Source organism: Camelus dromedarius, chromosome 31, assembly GCF_036321535.1.
Source record: "Camelus dromedarius isolate mCamDro1 chromosome 31, mCamDro1.pat, whole genome shotgun sequence".
Taxonomy (NCBI): Eukaryota; Metazoa; Chordata; class Mammalia; order Artiodactyla; family Camelidae; genus Camelus; species Camelus dromedarius.
The window spans coordinates 527,613-550,339 of NC_087466.1; the positions used below are offsets into that span (position 1 = coordinate 527,613).

The following is a 22,727-nucleotide window of genomic DNA, read 5'->3' on the forward strand; positions in this document are numbered from 1 at the left end:
TTGTAATTCAGTACTTCCTAAAACTCTCAGAAACGCAAGGAAGGTGTGTTACCTCAGGGACTGAGTGCATTTGAAGAGTGAGAAATGTAAGTGTGATCTGGTAAAGGCACAGGCTCTATAGACAAAGATCCGGGTTTGGATCCTGGCTCCATCAAGTACTGGAAACTTGACCACCTACAGCCTCAGTTTCTTCATGTGTTAAATGGGCTGATGGAGCTCACCACCAAGCTGTCAGGTCAAAATGAGATGGTACGAGTGACCCTCAGGCAGAATGCTTGGCAAAGTGCTAGTTGCTCTTGCTGCTTTATAGTGTCCTCTTAGGTAATTCCGTTGTCCATTGGCTTGCGAATACCTCCTCATTTGATTTAAGAAAAATAGCATGCCTTAAGAATTTTAAAAATAATGAATGAAGATTTACTGATTAATGCTGGGTGTATTTTTATAGGTCATTTATTAAAAAAAAAGTAGGAGTTCTCTAAAGAGAATTTATTCAGTGTGCCTAGAATATGATTCAGTTAAAAATGATTTTCCTTTAAATACTTTTCAGAAATTTTCTGTGATATTTTTCTTGAAAAGTACTTGAAGATTTCTGAGGAGGTTTTATATTTAGAAAAGTTTATTCTTGTAACAATTGACACATTAAATAAATGATTCATATCCCTGGACAGCACAAAGCCCTGGCTTTTTTTTTTTTAATATATATAATTTTGGTGGTTAGTTCTATGACATTTTATTGGGTAGAAGTATCTCTTCCATTTCCATACAGGCAGAGAAGATGAGTCATACGATACTCACTATACAAGAGCAGCAGAGGCTGATTAATTTGGGCAGAAGAGTAAAAGGGTGTGGAGAAAAAAATCCTTGACTCGCAAACTGGACGCATTCTGCGGTGCTGTGCAGCTGAAACGGATTTGATTTTGCTTCTGGGTTGTCCTAGGTTTCGGCGCATGTGCCTGGAAATGTCTCTCGGGCAAAGATGCTTATTTAAGAAGGTTGACATTGTAAGTGTTCTTAAGAGGATTAAACAAATTCCACAGCAAATAAATGAAAATGTTTGGAAGGTTTTCCACCTTCATGTAATTTCCAGAAAACAGACATGATTCACTTGCTAAATCAAACACACAGGTACAATAATGAGCCTGGCTCACATGACTGGACAGCATGGAGGGAGCCTCATCTATTGGCGTGAGTTACGCTGCAGGAACTGCACCTGAAATTTTAATTAGAATTTATTTCCAGCGAGTGCTGCTTCCGCGTTTTTCTCCCCAAAGTAAGGAAATGCCCTCCTTGCCTGGCCATTAGTCTGCAGAGTCCCGCGGCTCACACACTCCCCTGCTCATCAGGAGGCTGATGGAGCCAGTTTGCTTAGACACACTTAGCTACACTCGCAGCGGGGATCATCAGTCTCTTCTGTGTGTTGACCTCCACGTGCAGGGGAGAAAATCGACTTTTGCTGCCAACAAACGCTAATTGACTACCAGTTGTTTCAGAGGGACTGAGATGTTGAAAACTGGTGTCTCATTCATTTTTATATGTTGGATGCTGACAAATTTCACGGCGACACCAGCACGGTAAGTACACCCACCAGAGAGGGTGTCGGAGTTTGAATTTGTGTGTTTTAGTATTCAGATCCTGGCACTGTTCAGTTTTCAGTGTTCTCGCTGGGTTTGGGAGACTGTTTCTGGAGCGATTTCTTTGGCTTCCAATAAATTTGCAAAGCCGTCTCCTTCAGTCAATTTCTGATGAGTTGAGTTGGGAGGGGCATGTGAAATTGGGGCGGGCAGAGAGGTGCAATGAAAACTAGCCACCATCTGGTTACCTCTCATTTTTTGTGGGCCAAAGATGCTTGTCTTCTTTTCTTTTCTCCTCCATCCACCCCTTCAGGTCAGGGAGTCGTCTTCAAGAATTTCTTCCTAAAATGTAAAGTAATGATGAAGGCAGTGTGTTTCTGTGGTTGATTTCATTTGATTTGCTTTCATTCTTAAAGATTTTCTGGTGAGGTTCCTATGAGCTCTTAAAAGCTGGAAGAGCAGCAATACCAAGGAGAGAAAGTCAGAGAAACGAGTCAGCGGCCCCTGTGAGGTCTGGGGGATGAGGGCAGGAGGTGGGGCGGAGGCAGCACCATGGCCTCCCCTGCAGCCCTGAGGGCAACATGCACATGTAAAGCCAGCATCTCTTGTCACCATGTGTTCTACCAGGACTCCCACTAAAGGAATGGGAGGAGATTTGGGGAGGCCTTACCTTTTATCCTCTTGACAAACATCTTTAATGCTGACTGTATTTATTCAAGATGACACAGAGATCACCTGCAGAGCGTGAGGAAGCAGAGCTTGCTTCCTGTCTTGCCCGCCCCAGGCTCACTCATCAGACACCTGATTCTTGCAGGCACTGCAGTGCCCGTGGGGGGAGCTCTGTTCCTGGGGGTCTCTGCTCCTGTGGGGGGAGCTCTGCTCCTCGGGGAGCTGGGCACGGGAGTGCGCACATTGAAGCCGGTCGCACCATCGCTGATCCCACTCCAAATGGTGAGATGAGCCCTTTGTGTAAATAGTAGAGGTGGGATCCAGAGTCTTCCTGTGTCTACGGAGTTCTCCAGTAAAGCCAACTTGAAGGAAAGAAAGAAAATGCCTACTGTTCCATGACTGTGTCCTAAGGGTTTAAAGCTCACTGCAGAGCACACATGAGATCTCATTCAGTAAATACTCTGGGGTCTTGTCTCTGACTTGTCATGAATTTGGCATTCTCATAATGTTATTTCTCTTAAAATATGTCTAAGCAATCATTTTTGTGTGATGGTTATGTATGCATAAGTGTCCTGAAGAAACTGTTGTGGATGGAAGTGTGGGCATCAGTGGTACCAGAAGGCCTGGTGGCCCTGGGGGCTGCCCGAGCTCCACACCATTTGTCACCAGCAGTCTTTCAGGTCGCATCTTATTCCAGAGCTCATCGGGGCTCCCATCTCTCACTACGTGTCTTGAGAGAATATTTGTTCAGAGGGGAGGGGACGGGGTGCTTCCAAGTTTGGGTTCTGGGGTTCCCTGTCTAAAGGTGGCACTGGCACAAATCCTTTATTCATGGAATAATGAAGCCCCCCAGTCTCGTGGCTAATTGGGCCTCCCTGTCCTTCTTCATGTTAGGAGCTGGAGGGCTTGGGTTAGGCCCCCAAACCTGTTTTTGGTGAGCTTTCAGCCCTATCACACCACCTGGGTTGTCCCGTTTCAGTCACATGACTTTGATTTTTGCAGGTAGGTGTGAATCCTGGACAGTGCCTGGGATTTCCAGGTTTCCCCTACAGTAGGGACACTGAAGAAAGTGCACCCCATAAGGTGTGTTCGGGGGCCTCGAGGACAAGTAGGGACCCACAGACAGATGTCTGGATGGGTGGCGATCAGGCCCGAGTCTTGGAAGAACAGAGATTCCATTACTGTTTTAACAGTGAAATTGAGGGAGTAATTCTGGAAGGTCTGATGCAACTGAGATTAAAATTATTATATGGTTTTTATTGTTAGCAGTAGTGGTTTTTAACCCTTAGAACCAGTCCCCCCTATTTATAATAAATATTTTGTAACCTTTCTTTTCTGGTGCCCAGAAGTGAACGTCATAGAAAATGTAACCTAACTATAAATATGATAAACAAATAGACAGGTAGATGGAAAGATGTGGTGCCTAAATTCTTATATTATGGGGTATTTTATATTCTATGCTAATCAGTGACCTCTCAGGGCAAAAGGCACATACAAAGGGAGTCACTTCTAATAAACTATTTTTCCAAGCCTTACCTAACTGGGAAACAAGTGGCTTCAGAATGTTTGAGCACCTCCCAGGTCCCCGGGGAAATCTCCTTGTCAGAGTTACACTTGCTTATGGTGTCCTGTGCCAAGTGCAAGCAGATGCGGTTCGGAAGCTGCCCGGAGGCTGACTCCGGGGATTCCTTCTCCGTCGCAGCTGTGAGGGAGCCTTGTCTTTCCTGACCACAACCACAGAGGCGATTTTGAATCCCTTAAAACTGCCATACCAGTGTATATCACAACCCTCACAAGATACATTGAATAAAGTAGAAAACTTTAAGTGTCTCCTTTAGGATAGAAATAGGGTATAAAAGAAATAAATTAAAAAATCCTAGTGCCCGAATAAGTGCTACATTACACTGGCTGCATCATAAGGTTAGACAACTTCATTACAGCTTTACATACTACATCTTGTAGTTAGATTTTATTTATCTTTTTTTTCCCCTAAAGAAAAAACAATCATTTGATGAGTTCTTGTGTCAGAGTTGACGAGCAGAGAGCAAGTGTAAAACCCGGAATCGTGGTGCTGGTCAGTCTAAGACCATTTCCGTCACTGCGCAGATCATCTTTACTCATTTTACTGCACTTTTTGGAATCACCTTCTCACTTGGAAAAACCCCTGTGTCAGTTGGATTTGCTAGTAAAACAATTATTTTTCTTACCTAAAACATCAGTGATGTTTTCAAGGTGATAAAAAAAATTTGCCCATGGCATTTAAACAGTTGCTTGTTCTCGTAACTCATGGCTCACGGTCTTGTATTTGTCACAATTGGAGAACTGTGTTTTCTTTGTGCAAATTCTCATTGCTTTGGTGACGCAGGGACACTTGTCCTTATTGGATGGAGTATGATAGTAGTTTTTTGCATTCTCTCCCTAAATCTGGAGTCCTGTGTTATGTTTCCTGTTAACTTAAAAAATAGGAATATTGTTATTTACCTAAATATCTAACCTCACACCAGTGGTGCATATCAAATTGCTCCAAATAGGAATTCCAATGTTAAATGAAACAGTAATTTCACAACCCACTTTTCCAAAAATTTGGATTGATGGTTCAATTATACCAGGGACATTAGCTGTTTTAATTGAATCAATCATTGCTTTCTTCAATAAAATTTTCCATTCTATCTGCTCTTTTGGTTTATTGTTCTTCAGTGTTTCATTTGCTTTCTTTCCCAAAAATATATGATTTTGGCTTTTGTCATTGAAAATCCTTGCTGGTTTTGCTACCTCATGCTGGAGAGGAAGGCTTGTGACTGTTTTATAGTCACTGGTTTCATGGTTGTATGAGTGCTTAATGCCACGTTGCAGGGGTGTGGAGACCTAATGAATTGTGTACATAAAAGGCTTAGTCTACACTGAGTGCAGGGTTAGTGTTCGCAGTCCATGTCATCAGTATCATAATTAATCCATTACAATCATCATCTATTAATCAGTGTTTTCCTTCTAACGTCTCCAGGAGAGGAAATGTAGTAGTCTAAATGCAAATCTTTGCCAAACTTTCAGTCAATTCAAAACCTTTAAAGCTTTGCTGTCAATAGGACTGTGTGCCTTCTATCCCTAATTCTGCTCCTCCTGACCCAGGACGCGGTCTCCACAGCTGGTGATCCGTGAGACACTGGATTCTTGATCCCATGGCTCTGTGTGTTCTGAGACATCTGGGGACTTCAGCACTGTTTTAGGGGCTTTGGGTCCCACCTCTTCATAGCATTGCTGAGATGAGATCTGTGGGTTCACCCTCATTCTTGAGTGTATTGTGCATTTTTTCTAGAACCAACACACGCCACCGTGGCAGCACTGCTTTGACCATGTGCTGGGACAGCATGTGCTTGTCAGTTCTTGGGTTTAAATTTTCTGTTCAAATTTCTAAAATGGGGTATATTGACAGATACACTCCATGTAAACAGAAGCTCTGTGGGGTTTTCAGCAACTTCTAAGAGCATAAATATCCTGAAGCAGCTAATCTTCCTCCCAACAAGTGAGGAGCAAGCCGGCAAGTCCTGGGTGCCTGTGGCGGCCGAGCTGTGCAGCCCAGGCTGCTCACCGAGGAACAAGGAGAAAATCTTAAAAACCTACTTCCATGCTGTCTTTCACAGAATCCCAGAAATGAACGTTTTAATATGTAAAGAGGGGTGATTTTTTAAAATAAATTTTTTATTTTTTTTCTTTTTTCAGTTTTATTAGGTAGAATTTTTACAGTTCAACTTCACATAAACATATTGCATGCAAATACATATATAGAGCATACTGCATTTTTTGTTTAAATATATGTACTAATTATTGTTTCTAAGAACAGATTACAGCTTTAGATTTTTAAAATTAGTTACCAGAGGAATAAGGACATCTACAAAAGAATAAACAGAATATGGTAATCCAATCACAAAGGACAGTCAGATGTGCTTGCATATATTCAAGAAATCAAAACAATATTTAGTTAACTTGTGGTCTTATTATTACTGCTATTAATTTTAGATTCCCCATAAATGAAGTCATATGGCATTTTTCTTTCTCTTTCCACCCCACTTCACTTAGAATGACAGTCTTCAGGTCCATCCATGTTGCTGCAAATGGCATCTTTTATGGCTGAGTAGTATTCCATTGTATATATGTATCACCTCGTCTTTATCCAGTCATGTGCTGATGGACATTTGTGTTGTTTACATGTTCCTTGTTCTATTTCCCTTCTGGCAACAATTACGGATTTTAAATATTTTCCACCTTAAAATCCTTCCTGAAGGAGATGTGGTAACTGGAATCAAAAACAGTTACAGCACAGGGTTGTGTGTGATGGGCCCTGGGGGCTTGGTAGAAAGGTTGGCAGAAAGGATTTCAGATTCTGATCAAATGAGTCCTCCTCTTGTAGCCCTGCTGACATCCTCTCTCACGGCCTGCCCTACAAGTCTGACCAGTCCCTTCTGTGAATCCTACTGTATTGTGCACAAATTTTGTCCAATTGGTGTCATCCAGTAGGGACCTTAATTTAGGCACCCAAGCTCCTCTGTTGGTTTCTTCCATCAGCCCTTAACTTCCTTGGGAGCCAGGACTGTCTCATTGCCCCAAGGATCCCTAATGCCTAGTGAGATGCCTGATAAAGCTGGTACTTAACGAGCACATGGGTCAAATGGAAAAACCTGATCAAAAAAAGGCCCTCATTTTTCAGACATGCCTACTTCGGAGCACATAGTGTAAAATGACATGTCTTCTTGGATTTGCTGTCAAATAATTCAACAAAGGACAAATAAAAGAACAAAGGTCTGAATAAAGGAAATATGGAAAAGTTTGTGAATTCCTTAATCTGGGTGATGGGCTGATTGTACTATACTTACTGATGTATACTTAAGTTAGTTTATAATTTTACTGTCATTAGCTGAATAGCAAGTATTAATACATATTAATTGAAATCCTTAGAACTGAACAAACTTACCCCACACAAAATCCTTAATATCCTAGTAGTTTGTCTTTCAGAAATCTTTTCCCACAAAGACAGGAAAAAAGGGAAAGGCAGATCCGTGCAGTATTTCCACGTTGTCAAAAGACCAAAGGCCGATACAAAAGAAGAGACTGTAAAAAAGCTAAAGAGGCTGAAATCAATGTCCGGAAAACCTAGCTAACAATCCTAAATGGCCCAAATTAACTAACCTCAGCACTGCCGCATCAAGAATGGGGCAAATAGCACCTAGTGGATTTTTTCTTAATAAATAAATAATAATCCAGTTCCTACCACAGGCAATTATGATAAGACTGAGTATAAGTTCTAACACCAACTAGTGTACAAATCATAATTTCTACTTGATTCAAACTGCTTCTTCTATAAAATTTGAATCTTTTTATTCTTAAGACAGATTTGTGGCCTATGACCTAGTGATAAAATTTTCAACTGGCTTGTATTAAAAAAGTTCACCATAGTGAGAGTTTATTACATCAAGTATTCCTTTTTGGGAAACCCATGTGCCTTGTCACTCTCTTTCATAAGATTTCCTGTGGAAAATTCAATCCTTCATTCAGGAAAAGGCTGAGCAATATATCTCATGGAAAACCTTCATAAATGCAACACAAGAAAATGAAAATGACAGTGAGCAGCCCGTGAAGCCAGCAGACACACAGCGCACGGCTGTGTTCCCGCCTCGACTTTCTGTAACCAGCAGGGAAAATGTGCATTTCAAGAAATAGACATAAACACTTTTCAGGACCTGAGCACACAATTTCCCTTTCAGGGTTTAGTGGGCTTCCATTTAATTCTATGAGAAATGTTTAAAACAACAGAACAACAGCTGAGATAGGGTTTAAAGTAACTTTTATGTCTTAGTGAAAATAAAGCCAACTGATAGTTATCATTTTTACTTTATTTGATCTCACTCTCTTACTTTACCTCCCCAACCTCCTCCACAAAATGATGGTGAACATCCCCTCCTGGGTCAGAAGGCTAAATAGAAAGTACCAATCAAATGGAGGTGTGCTTTGTTGTTTTATTTTTCAAAACAAACAAGTTTCATTCATGTGATTTAATAATTAAGATCAGAAACAAAGTCTACTCAATAAATGGTAGCCAACAAATGTCGTCATAGCTGCTCATCAGGTTTGGCCCCATGTTACACACTTTTACATGGACATGTGCCATGTGCTGTCATGGGAAACGGTGAGTGGGGACAGGGCCTCTGCTCTCACAGGGCACACAGCCTGGTGGGGGAGGTGGTGTTCAATCATTGCCCCTTTTTTAATGTACTTACAAATTATGGGAAATGCTATTTAAAAAGAACAAAATGTGTCAATGAAAGTGAAAAATACAAGGACAGTATTTAGGCTGAGGGAAGACAGGGAACCTCTTTGAAGAGCTGACACTCCACTGAGACCCAAAGGACAACTCCAGTGCTGCAGGTGAAGGGCAGGGACACACTGATAAAGGGCTGATATCCAGAATATACCAAAATCTCTTTAAACTCAACAAGAAGGATGAACAACCTGATTAAAAAATGAGCAAAATGCCAGAACACACACCTCATCAAAGAAGAAATCTAGATGCCAAAGAAGTCTATGGAAAGATGCTCCACAGCATCTGTCATCAAGGGGATGCAGACTGAAACAGCGAGGTACCACTGCACACCTGTCAGAACTGCCAAAACTCAGAACACTGACAGCACCGAATGCTGGTGAGGATGTGGAGCGTCAGGAATTCTCATGCATTGCTGGTGGGAATGTAAAATGGCCCAGATACTTTGGAAGACGGTCTGGCAATTTTTTACAAAACTAAACGTACTCCTAACATATGATCCGGCAATTGTGCTCCTTGGTGTTTACTCGACGAAATGGAAACTTATGTCCACACACAAATTTGCATACAGATGTTAATAGCAGCTTTATTCATAATCACCAGAACTCAGAAGCAACTAAGCTGTTCTTCAGTAGGTGAATGGATAAAGTGTGGTCCAGCCAGAAAATGGACTATTATTTGGTGCTAAAATGAAATGAGTTATCAAGGCATGGAAAGACATGGAGGAACCTTAAATGCATATTACTAAGTGAAAGAAGCCAATCTGGGAAGGTTCCGCAACTGTCTGATTCCAACTGTATGGTGTTCTTGGAAAGGGAAAACCACAGAGACTAAAAGATCAGTGGCTGTCAGAGGCTAGAGGGGAAGGAGCAATGAATGAGGTGCAGCACGGAGCATTTTAAGGTAACTAAGACAGACTACTCTGTATGATGCTGTGACGGTGGATACATGTCATTGCACATCTGTCCAAACCCACAGAGTGCACACCACCAAGTGTAAATCCTAGTGTCAAGTCTGGGCTCTGGGTGATGATGACGTGTCAGTGCAGGTTCACCCATTGTCGCAAATGCACGCTCTGGTGCAGGCGTCAATAGTGAGGAGGCTGTGGGGACAAACTGCAGTTCATACACTGAATCCAGCCCCAGCCACCGCTGTTAATAATGCTCTGTGGGTGTGTGGAATGTCCGGCTGCTCTGGCGTCTGAACAGCAGAGCTGAGCAGCCGCACCAGAGATCAGGAGGTTTGCAGACCCTGAAATACTTACTCCCAAGCCCTTGACAGAAAAAGTCTGCTGAGCTCTGTTCTAAACGAATCAGAATTCACCCTGATGAGACAGGACAGCAGGGCCCAAACCAGGCATGGTTAATGGGACTGAAGCAATGTTTTAGTTCCAACACCTTTGCTGAAGTCCTGCAGATCCAGCGACAGACTGTAGCCAGGAAGCGTCTGCAGAAGGAGTCGGTAGCAGGCCTTCCCGCCAGGCTCCGTGATGCCGGGGGCCGCGCGCTGCACGGGGGCCACCCGCTTGAAGAAGGAGGACTTGCGGTGGAAGCCGATCAACTCATAGAGCTCGGAGAGGATGCTGCACTGCTGAATTCTCTCCTAGGAATGCTGAAGCACAGGGAAAAAAGCAACAAGCATCTGAACGAAACATGTAAGTGAAAAAAGACCCGTAAAAAATTTTCCCTTAAAACAGAGACCCAATGACACAGGAAGGAAGAGGAAGGATGACTTCATGCACTGATGGGACCGGATGCAGAAATGCAGGGAAGCAGGGCTGTGCAGATGCTCCAGACCCCCTCTGGGCCCCACCTCTCCACGTTCCGTCTCTCCTTTTACTAGAAAGGCCCGTATTCCCTGAAACAGAGGAATCTGCTACCTAAACATGGGACACAGAGAAGGGAAAGAGGAAAAGGACGGGAAAGTAAAGGAACAACAGTTCATCTAGACCCTAGGGTTTGGGAGGGACTTTCACCAAACACACAACCTCTCAAAGCACAGAGAACACACTGAGAGGCTGACAGAGTGACTGCGACTTCTGCTCCTTAAACACCAGCTACCTGCCAGCACACGCTATGCCCGTTACTGAATCATTACAATCATTTCAGAAACTATTACTACCCCGGCTCACAGGCAAGGAAATCTGAAACTCGGGGAGGAATTATTATCATTCTGGACAAATTTCCACGGCCCAGAAGTGTCAGAGCCTCCAGCAGACCCTGGACTAAAATGCTCCTCATCACCATGGGCCCTGAGCCTCAGGCTGAGGCCACGTCAGGTCTGCATGGGCCCAGAGCACGAGTCTGTGGGACAGGGAATGCTCCCACTGGAAGTGCCAGGCCAAGGCCCTCAGGAACCTATGTAATGAAACCAAATCCCCAAACTCATTTCCAACTCACTGCCCTGTCCGGGAGGACTGCTCGGCACATCTGGCTTATCACCTGTGCACAGGCTGTGCAAGGGGCCCAGACAGTGACGTGACGTCCCAGTGGAAGTGGCTCAGAGACCGCTTCATCACAGGACAGACTCTCCCGGCTTCCAACGCTAACTCTCCATTCCATTTCCAACTGGAAAGTAAGTTTAGACTTGTTTTCCTCTCCAGAAACAAAGAGAGTGGTAATATCAGGGGGAAACTCAAGACTGAGGAAGAGTCTCCTGGCCATCTGGAAGGATAGGCCGGGGAGGGAACAGAGACAGGGATCAGAAAGACCCGTGTTCCAGTCCAAAGTCTGCATGTCACTCACTTTGACAGTTTCCTTATTAATACAGGTGATAAAATCTAATTATGATTGTTGGGAAAACTAAATGAAATAACGTATTCCACTAGCATAGGTGTAAAATCCTCCATGAGTGTTCCAGAAATGGACATGACCGTGGTTAGATACTGTCTGCCAAGTCTTGTGTGCTAAGTTCACATCAGCCAGCCAGAGATGTGCCAGAGAATGCCTCAACAGCCAGCAGCCTTCTCCAACTTGGAAACTCATAGTGTCCGAAGAACAGGCAGCGGTGGATGCTTTGGGACACTCTGGAGGTAGCACTCCAGTGATGACTTTAAAAAGCTGGGGAGAATTTAGGGGACCATACAGTTCAAATACAGAAAACTCATTCCATGTCTACAAATATTCATCTCGAGCCATGATGATTCAGAGAGGAAATACATATTGAAACGTACATCATTTTCCCACATAAGTGCATCAAAACAATTTGGAAAGAATGTAACTTTCTTCTCTAGATCACACAGTGGGTATTACAAGGTTTGTACTGAAAGCCCTACGTGTAAATCATCTGCAAACGTAACTGGGTCCATTATCAGTCATCATCATTCGAAGGGAAGGATGGAAAAGAACAAAGCCAAGCTAATACGCTCCGGTATTTTGTTGGGTTACGATGTCACAGAGGAGACGGACAGGTCATCAAGGAACCACTCTGCCGTGATCACGGAGCCGGGGAGCGGGATGGGCGGCAAGATGTATGACGCAGCCACAGCTGTGCCCACGCTTCTAGGCAGATACCCAGTCACTTCGACAAGGTGTCAAAAGTGTATGCCCACGTCCTCATCACCTGTCATGTATTAAAGAGAAATGGAAACCTATAAATGGCCAATAACCTCGGTGGGTACACAGTCCAAAGAGCAAAGTCACAGTTTGACAACTGGCCATCCCGGTTCCTTGGGATTCATTCTTGGAGAACCTTAAACACCACTCCTCTGTCCTCAAGAAGTGCTGCCTACTTGTCCTATCTTTGGCTCAGGGTTGGAGCACGTTCACGTGGACTTTAATGTCTGCACAGATTTGACTGTCTTTCTCCAGGTTCACTTGTCCATTCTGAAGAGGCCTGAGTTAAGTCCAAATTCCATAATATCAATTCCCTTCAGTGACAACTCAACGAGTCTGCAATTAAAAGCCAACTGAACAGGACTGTCCTCAGCTAAAAATGTCACCCACCCTTCACTGTTTTCTTAATCTCCTCTCCTGGCTAACTGCAACAGACTAACACCACCCTCCACCAAGTTCCCCAACTATGTCAAATAGAAAGTAAGGTCCATAAAGAGGAGACAACTCCATAGTCACCTCTGAATTCCTAGCATATATTAATGTCAATAAATAGAACTATGATTATGGCTTCTTTCCTTTAAAACCTTTCTGGTTATTTAAATGAGACCATGGAAGGGAGGTGTTTGGGTCCAGTATCTTGATCCAGAAGACTCTGGAGACCTTTTTTGGAATGGCTGCCCACTGATTCATTCAAAACACAACTTCTCTTTCCTGGAGGAGCTGTGATTTTCTGCCAGGAGTTTGTTGTCACTCTCATGCCAGAACAGATTTAAACTAAATACTTACATTGGATATGTTATTTTTCCCCGCTTCCAAAAAAAATTGACTTTTCTTACTTCCTTGCCTTGAGGAATGCTTTTTTACTTTTCTTTCTAATTCACCCTTTTATAAAGCAGGATTCTCAGGACGTGCTTGGCCTTACATAAGAACAGCCATCCAACTCCCAGTGTGAGAGGACTGGGGCTCACCTCCTGCCCTCCTGTCAAGGCAACTGAAACTCACTTCAGGAGCCAACCAGCCCCCCAGGGCTTCTAAGGCTCACGTATCTCCCAGAATCCCTGCTTTCTGGTTTGACTTGGCTTCTGAGGATTTCCCCTCACTTTCTTGACAATTAGCTGTGCAGCTTGAAAGATGAGGAAGGAAGGTCTTATTTCTTAATCAGCATTTTAAGGAACTTATGTAATAAAGGTTTTCAAGAGTTTCTAGAACCCTCCATTACCGAGACAGAAAACACACTAGATATTTTCTAAATCTAGCTATCATGTGCATTTTTTCTTTGCTTTTGTTTTCTTAACTGCTAACAGACATTTTTTAATTAAAAAATAAAATAAGGCCCCAAATAGAATAGAACATTGAAGAGGAAACAAAATTAAAGGGCAAAGACAGAAAAATGATAAGTACTCTACAAAGTTAATAGAAAACATACACTATGGATCAGATCAGCAATTCTCAGTAACAGCTAATTGAAACCTGACCTTGATGTAAAATGTCTCTCCTGTCAGAAGACGGCCAACAGAAAACAGAATTAAATCAACAAACTAAAATTCTAAGTCTGGCGAGGTAGAGAAGTCTACCAGCTAAATGTGTTTTCTTCTGGAAAAGAGGGAGACTCACAAGATCTTTTCTGTGGAGCCTGAGCCCAGGTGAGGATGGTGAAGTGAGCTCTGTAAGTACCCAATTAGCAAAGTGAGTGATGAATAAAGAGACGTGAGCTTTGATGACAGAGATGATACTACTATTCACTTGTCCTGTAAGTATGTCTTCACGTTCAATGATCAATACCTTGGTGTCCTCAGGGATTGAGATTATAGGAAAATGCACAGCCCAGGCCCAGACCTCCTCTGTGATTGTGGCACTGCACTTAGATGTTTCAAGGGCACCTCCAACTCCACCTGCAAAGAGCTGACTTCACGGTGCTCTTCCCATAGCCGTCCTGCCCAGTACTCCTGGTCGGGGGGGAAGGTCTCTCTGCCTCTCCCAGCTCAGTCCCATCACTCACAGATGTGACTGGACCCCTCCTTCAGGGCCCAATTTCCTCAGTCAACAAGTCCCATCACCCACACCTCACCTACCAGGTTCTCACTGGCACTCCCTCAGCACTGACTCTGTGGTGGGGACCAAGCTGCACACTGTGCACATGTTATCTCACTGGATCTCCACAGCAGTCCTGGGAAGTCGGTATATCACTGCTTCAATTAATAAGATAAATTGTTTCACCTCCTTGAGTGTGTCATCCAAAGTGAAACGGCTACTGAGCCACAAACCTGGGACTGAAAATTGCTTGAAAATTGAACACTGCTTCACCTCGCAGCCACCCTACGCTGACTCATCACATCACCTCCTGCCGAGCCTTCTAAATGTTCCTAAGCATTCTACAAGACAAAAGTGATCTACGAGAGCACCCCACTCCCCTACTTAAAATCTGACAATGACGTTCCACTTCCCTTAGGAGAAAGCCCCACCGGCCTGAGCACAGCCCAACGGCCCGGCATCCGTGTTCCCTGCGCGGCCTCACCACCTCACCCACCATGCAGCCCTACACGTGCCGTGTCCAGGAGAGGGATGCTGACTCCGTACAACCCGGGGCTCGTCTCACTCAAACAATGATCACCCTCTTCAGTACTGACTCTCAAAAAAATGTCTTCTCTGGATGAATCAATATCTTTTTCCTTACAACTTCCCATCATTCATAATGAGCTCCCCCCAAAAGAGAGAAGACCTAATCCTCAGTCTCCTTATCTGTAAAGTGTGAATAACAAGGAAATATGAGAGGTTTTAAGCAAAATAATATTCATGTGAAGCTGAGGGACAATTCCCAACATACAGTAAGCACTCAATATGTGCTTATTTAATATTAATAAAATAGATTCCATTCCAGCAACCTTAAATCAATGCTTTATGGTTTTGTCCAAAAGACTACCGAAAAACTATTGGACGAACCCCTTTGAGCAGATCCACCCAAGCGTACTGGGATAGGTAAGCCTTTACTCCAGTTACAGCTGCAGCCAACCAGCACTATGGGGCGGGGGCAGTTTGCTCAAACTCTTACATGTAGTTTGAGCATTTAGTTGTAGTTATTGAATAAAGACAGGTATTATATAGTCAAAGCTCCTGAAACATAAATCTTCAAAGATTGATGCAAATTAGGTTTCAAGTACAACACTCTCACTAGAAATTATTTGAAAATTATAGTCTTAGTTCCTCCACACATCAAAAGGGCATGTTCTTAATGTATCTGACTATATACACTGAAAGGATTGTTTAGAAGAAATTAAGATGAAGCCATACTGAATAAGCTCTCAGTATAATCTGCACAAAGCCCCACCCAAGGGTCTCACTTCTCACTTCCACATAGGTGTTCAGGTAGCTTAACCTGGGTCTTGGTTTCTTATGACACGGGGGTGGGAAGAATTGTGGATAGATTTATGTAGCAAATATAAATCTAGGGTATTTGCTGTGTAGGAATCCTAGAAATAAATAAATTGATATATAGTTCCACCCTTAGGAAGCTCAGCCTTTCCAATTACAACAGCATTAAAAATAAAATGAGAGATACATTTAACAAAATTTTACAAGATTTGCACATTGAACATTTTGAAGTATCACCAAAAAAAAAATAAAAGATCTACGTATATGGAAGGTATCCCATGTTCATGGAATGGTAGACAATATTGTTAAAAATGTTAAGACTCCCCAAAGTGATCTACAAATTTAATGGAATCCCTATCAAAATTCCAGCTGACTTCTTTGCAAAAATTGAAAAACTGATGCCAAAATTCATATGGAAGTGCAAGGGACCCAGGTCAGCCAAAACAATCTTGAAAAAGAAGAGCAAAGTTGGAGGACTCACTTTAAAGGTTACTACAAATCTATAGTACTCAAGTCATTATGGTACTGGCATAAGTTTGGATGCATAAATCTATGAGACACAATAAAAAATCCAGGGGGGAGACTTACATTTACAGTCATTTTTCCAGAAATGTGCCAACAACACTCCATTGAAAGACTAGTCTATTCAACAAATGGTGCAGAGACACCTGGGTATCTGAAGGCAAAAGAATGAATCTGGAATCTGGACACCCGTATTTTATATAACAAATAAAATATTAATTCAAAATGGATCACAGACAGAAACGTAAAAACTAAATGTATAAACTTTCTAAAAGAAGACATAGTTTAAATCTTTGTGGTCCTAGGATAGGCTATGGCTTCCTAGATACAATACCAAGAGCACAAGTGAAAAAAAAGAAAGATAAAATGGACTTCATCAAAATTAAAACCATTTGTTACAAAGGACATCATCAAGAAAGTGAAATGAAAGGGGAAGGGGGTAGCTCAAGTGATAAAGTGCATGCTTAGCAAGAAAAATAAAATGAATAAATCTAATTACCTCCCCTAGAAAGAAATTGTTTTAATGTTTAAAAAAAAGTAAAGTGAAATGACAATCTGCAGAATAGGAGAAAAATTTTGCAAAGCATATATCTAATAAGAGACTAGTATCCAGGATATAAAACAAATGCTTACAACTGACCAATACAAAGAAGATCGACCCAATTTTTAAATATGCCAAGTATTTAAATAGATACACAATTGGCCAATAAGCATATGAAAAGATGCTCAGCATCACTAGAGAAATCAACATCAAAATGAGATCTGATTTTACACTCACTAGGATGGTTATAATCAAAACATGGACAATAACAAGTGTCAGTCAGGAGGCAGAGAAATGGGAACCCTCAATACACAGCCATTGGAAAGGGGCAATGGTGCAGCTTCTTTGGAAAAGCCTGGTGTTTCCTCAAAAGGTTAGAGTTATATGGCACAGCAATTCCACTCCTACATATAGAGTCATCCCTCAGTATCCTCAGGGGGTTCGTTTCAGGAAACCCCCACCCTGGATAACATAATCCAAGGATGTTCGAGTCCCTTTACAATCAGCCATCTGGATCCATGAAGTGGAAACTACAGATATGGCGGGCCAACTGTACAGCCAACAGAATGAAAATATATTCTCACAAAACTTGCACATCAATATTCATGGCAGTATCATTCAGAGTAGCCAAAGGTTACAAACAATATCCATCCATCAATGAACGGATAAACAAAATTACCAAGAATAGTCCCACAAACTTTTGGTCATTGAAACTTTGACAAAGGAGGTGAGAACATACAATGGAGTAAAGATAGCCTCTTCAGCAAATGGTGTAGGGAAAACTGGACAGCTGCATGTAAATCAATGAAGTCAGACTACTCCCTCACAGCATACACAAAAATAAATTAAAAATGACTTAAAGACTTAAACATGTAGACAAGACACTATAAACCTCTTAGAAGAAATCATAGGCAAAACATCTGACATACATCTCAACAATGTTTTCCTAGAGCAGTCTACTCAAGCAATAGAAATACAAGCAAAATAATACAAGTGGGATCTAATTAAACTTACAAGCTTTTGCACAGAAAAGGAAACAAAAAGCAAAGACAAAAAAAGACAACCTATGGAATGGGAGAAAATAGTTGCAATAAATGAAACTGTCAAGGGCTTAATTCCCATAATATGTAAACAGCTTTTACACTTAATAAGAAAGAAAAACAAACAATTCAATTCAAAAATGGGCAGAAGTCCTAAAGAAACATTTCTCCAATGAAGACATACAAATGGCCAATAGGCACATTAAAAAAATGCTCAATATCATTATCAGAGAAATGCAAATCAAAACTGCAATCAAGTCTCACCTCTCACCAGTCCGAATAGCCATCATTCAGAAGTTCACAGACAGTAAATGCTGGAGAGGCTGCGGAGAATTGGGAACCCTCCTACACTGTGGTGGGAATGCAGTTTGGTGGAGCCATTGTGGAAAACTGTATAGAGGTTCCTCAAAAGACAAAAAATTGACCTCCCATATGACCCAGCAATCCCACTCCTGGACATATATCCAGAAGGAAACCTAATTCAAAAAGAAACATTCACCCCAATGTTCACAGCATCACTATTTACAATAGCAAGACATGGAAACAACCTAAATGTCCAGTGAAAGATGACTGGATAAAGAGACTGTAGTATATTTCTCCAATAGACTACTATTCAGCCATAAAATAATAATAAAGTAATGCCATTTGCAGCAACATGAATGGACCTGGAGAATGTCATTCTAAGAAAAGTAAGCCAGAAAGAGAAAGAAAAATACCATATAAGATCGCTCATATGTGGAATCTAAAAAAAAAAAAAAAAAAAAAAAATTAAAAAACAAAGACACAAAAAGATAAACTTATCTACAGAACAGAAACAGACAGAGAGACATAGAAACCAAACGGGTTACCAGAGGGGAGAGGGTGTGGGAAGGAATATATTGGGAGTTCAGGATTTGCAGATACTGAGTATGTATAGAATAAACCGCAAGTTTATACTGTATAGCACAGGAGAATATATTTAATATCTTATAGTAACTTATGTTTAAAAAGAATATGAAAATGAATACAGGTATGTTCCTATTTAACTAAATTTTTGTGCTGTACACAAGAAACTGACACAACATTATAAACTGACTAGACTTCAATGAAAATATTTTTAAATAGACCAAAAATGAAAAAAAAGAAAAAGGATATTATGAAACCAAAAGAATAAAGTACTGATTCAGGCTACAATATGGATGAACCTTGAAACTTTATGCTAAAATAAGCCAGACACAAAAGGACAAATAGTGCCCTTTTAGGTGAACTGTATCTAAGCGTTTACTGTACTACTTCTGTAAATTTTCCAGAGTTTTGAAGTCTATCAATATCAAAATACAATGTATTATTCATTAAAATCATAAAACGCTTCCTCACAGGAGAGCTTTAATTATTAAATGCAGAAATGCATGTAAAGCTCCTGGAAAAACACTTTGCACGTCCACACACAGACACTGCTGTCACTGCCGCTCAGAGGGTGGTGCCAGCGCTGATGAGGGCTGCCTCCACTCGCTGCCCTGCAGACAGGAGTGAGGGCCTGAGCTCTGACAGGCAGGGTGAGCGTGACCCTGGGTCAGACACAGCCATGCCCCAGACTCTGTGTTACCCAACTTTCTTATACAAACTGCAACATGTAATGTAAACACGCTACAGTGATGTATCTTACAACACAGGGAATACAGCCAAGGTTTACAGTAACTATAAATGGAGGACCTATTGTACACCTGAAACATATCATATTTTAAATCAGCTATATCTTTGTAAAAAATTAAAAAATAATTTAAAAATGTTATCACTTTAATATTCAATTTGGTTTTTAAGAAACTACTAAACAGCTTAGAATGTATAAAAGCATTTAAGTGTGCTGTTTGTTTACATATTTATTTACTTTCAGCCTCCTGCTAAAAGAGAAATTAAACAATTTTTTTAAACACAGCTTAAAAACCATAACAACAAATAGACAAAGTGAGAGTGAAGAGAAAATGGAGATTCAATACTTAAATGAAACCAGGGGGAGGTAAAGTCATAAAAATGGATTCCCTGGAGTCAGGGCAAGTGTTAAAGGCCGACTAGAAATTCAGCTGTCAGATTCTTGGCAGCTAAAGCAAAAAGAAAAGATCATGGGGGGGTGGTAGAGGGTGTGCTTAGCGTGCACGGGGTCCCGGGTTCAAGCCCCAGGGCTTCCACTAACAGATAAATACACCTAATTACCTACCCCCCCAAAAGAGCCCCAAAGAAAAGAAAAAGAGAAATTTCTTTCCCAAAAAAACCTGATATTAAATTTGGATTAAATACTTAAAAAAAAAAAAAAAGAAATATAGAAAAGATGAGTGAAACTGTGAAGGAAAAGCCCAGCTGGGCTAACGAGCTAAGTCACAAATCTAAGTGTGATAAGTGTCGGTTTACTGATCTAAGTATTGCTGGGCTAACTCGTAAATCTGAAGTTTAGTGTCAGTTTACTGCGCTAATAAGCTAACTCGTAAATCCAAGGTCAACAATTGTCAGTAATGTGATCTGTTCCAAATTCATAAGCTTCAGTGTACTAATTCCTTGCTTTTTGTTGTTTGAGCCTTATTGGCTAATAGCCCCTTACTTGTAATTAACCCTATAGAACCTCATGTGCAGGTCTTGGAGGTGCTCAGAGCTTCGGAACAGAAGCCCCTCTGAGCCCGCCGGCGTAATAAATCTCAGTGCTTGTTTCTTGGCTGGCCTGTTGTTTCCGTAACAACACAAGCGATAATGCCCTTGAGATAAATCTGTGATGGCTGCTGGCAGGTCCCCATGTCTCACGTGGCAAAATCTGAAACATCCTTCTCACCACTCAGAGTCATCATAAGCCCACCCCACACCTCCCGCTGTTAAATGCAGGAGCACAGGCAGGGCCTGGTCTTTGCTCTCTCTGTGTCATCACAGTGAGACAGGATGGAAGAGGGCAGAGCACAGCCATTCAAGGAAGGCCACAGCAATTAACATCAAAATGGTGAAGGATTCAACCCCCAGTAGGCCTTGAGGCTCAGGATGAAGAGATTTAACTTCTAGCAGAGCTTGAGCTTCATTATACACCCATTGTAATAGTAACATGGTGAATAACATGCCCCAGGCACCATGGCAGTCCCAAGGCTAGCCACAAAAGGTCACAGGGTGGGAAATGGCCAACTCCCTGGGAATCCCAGCCCCTTGCCCTTAGGCTGGTCCTTCTACATATTAGCAAATGAAACCACCAAGCACATGAAAACCAGCAACACAGCGTCTCCTTGAGGTCACCACTCTCTCTCCCTCTTCAGAGAAGGCCCACACTCTGTGGAGTGTATACCTACTTTTAATCTGAGAATCCAACCCCCGCACCTCGTGGCCTTTCTCTTGCTTTCCAATGTATCTCTCTGAATAAATCTACCTTTACTCAACACTGGCTTGCTCTTGAATCCTTTACTGCATGAAGCCAAGGAACAACATCTAGCGGGGCACATCCCAGGGGCTCAACAAAAGCCTGGGGCACAGCCCTTCTCATGCCTCACCTTTTTTTTCTTGTATCAACAGGACTGGGTTGTGAATGGAGCTCTGAGGCTCCAGCTAAGGGACAAAAGCAGCCCCCAGGGCTCAAATTGGCGGGCAGCCTCTTCCCCAGCAGGGGCCTTGGGGTCTGCCTGGTTCTCTGTGTTTCTCTGTTGTGCTGACTCCCCAGCCACAGAGCGTTCTCCCTAGGTCTGTCCCCACAAAACCCTTTTCTCCAAAATACAAGCACATCATGTCACAATCCTCTTGTTCAACCAGGAAATGTTCAACCCACTTTTCCCCTCCACAGTAAAGTACCTAACTGTCCTCCCTCCCATCCCAACACTTCTTTCTTTGTGAGAACTCTGCACTCCCTTCACACCATCCTGAACGCAGGTGCGTTGCTGGCTGGGACCGAGATGTTTCAGTCTTACACAGCCTGCATCCTTTCACTTTCCCCTTGTTACGTTAAAAAAGCCTTTCCTGAGTCACCCACAAATCTGATTCTGAACTTCATAAAGTGCTGAGGTTGCAGTCACTGTGTGCATACCTCCCAGGTTTTGACTAAGTTTCCTTCACAAGATCTTCATTAAGGAGCTGCATCAAGAAGTTGAAAGAGGGTATTCTTACATCTGAGCGGAGGAGCCTGCAAAAAATTTAAATGGCTTTGAAGAGAGAGTTAACCAGGGACAGAGAGGTCGCAGGTCCAAGTCAACAGTGTCATGAGGCAAAATGTTCTTCAAAGGCTCAGAGTGGCTTCTGAATGCGGAGTTGGCAGGGAAGAGGTGACACGCAGTGAGTGGGGTGAGTGACACAGTGTACACTCCCCCACCTGGGGAAGAATTGGATTTTTTTCTAGTTTTCCAAACAATTTCTTACTACCTTTTTCTCCTATTGTCACATACCATTTCCTACGAATTAAGAATATCAATGTCAGTCATTTGGGCCGCTTGGGAGAAGCAACACGATGCCATTCACAGGGCTGGGACATGACAGCCACACCAGTCTAGGTTTAAAGACCAGTGGGGTTATTTCCATGGTGATCACGGGCATGCAGCAAACTCCCCAGCTTCAATGACCTCATCTAAAAGGTGGGGCAATAAAACTACCAAGAAAAGTGTGTGATGATTATGGAAGACATCTGTTTACTAGGTAAGTGCCCGTGACATCTGCAGCTTAATGGGGGATGAGTATGATTAACAAGGCCCTGTCTACCTGGCCACACGATCCCTGCCTTCCTGCCTTGGTGCAGCAGCAGAGTTTGTTTAGCTGAGATGAACGCCCCCAGAGCAGCCCCGACGGGAAAGCTCACAGCTCTGCATTGCGAGGCATGTTCCTTTCCTTCTCAGTGCTGATCACAGTTTGCTGTCGTCTGTTTTTATGTTTATCCCTTTTGTAACTTCCTCTCCTCCGGAGTTTTTGCTCAAGCAGCGCAGGGCCAGGTGTGTCTTGCGGCCTGCCCGATATTCTGGGCTGGGAAACAGCCGACCACACATCTGGCTCTGGTGCTGAACGGAGAGGGCAGAAGGCCCTGGGGCCCATGCTGAACCGAGGCCCCTGCACCCAAAATTATGGTCTGAGTTTGGGCAAATTACACACTCTTCTTTACCCTGAGATTCCTCATCTGTCCATGAAAATAACTGCCCATGGCACACAGAGTTACCAAGATTAAAGGAAATC

General features: G+C 42.5%; 1 long non-coding RNA gene across 1 annotated transcript in view; it reads right to left on the reverse strand.

The window, feature by feature from the left end:
- Positions 1-8,059: 8,059 nt before the first annotated feature.
- LOC135318477 (uncharacterized) overlaps positions 8,060-22,727 on the reverse strand; it is an 87,490-nt gene continuing 72,822 nt past the window's right edge. Inside the window, exon 6 of the long non-coding RNA XR_010378527.1 lies at positions 8,060-10,161. This is a non-coding gene — a long non-coding RNA (uncharacterized LOC135318477). The remainder of the gene's footprint in view (positions 10,162-22,727) is intronic.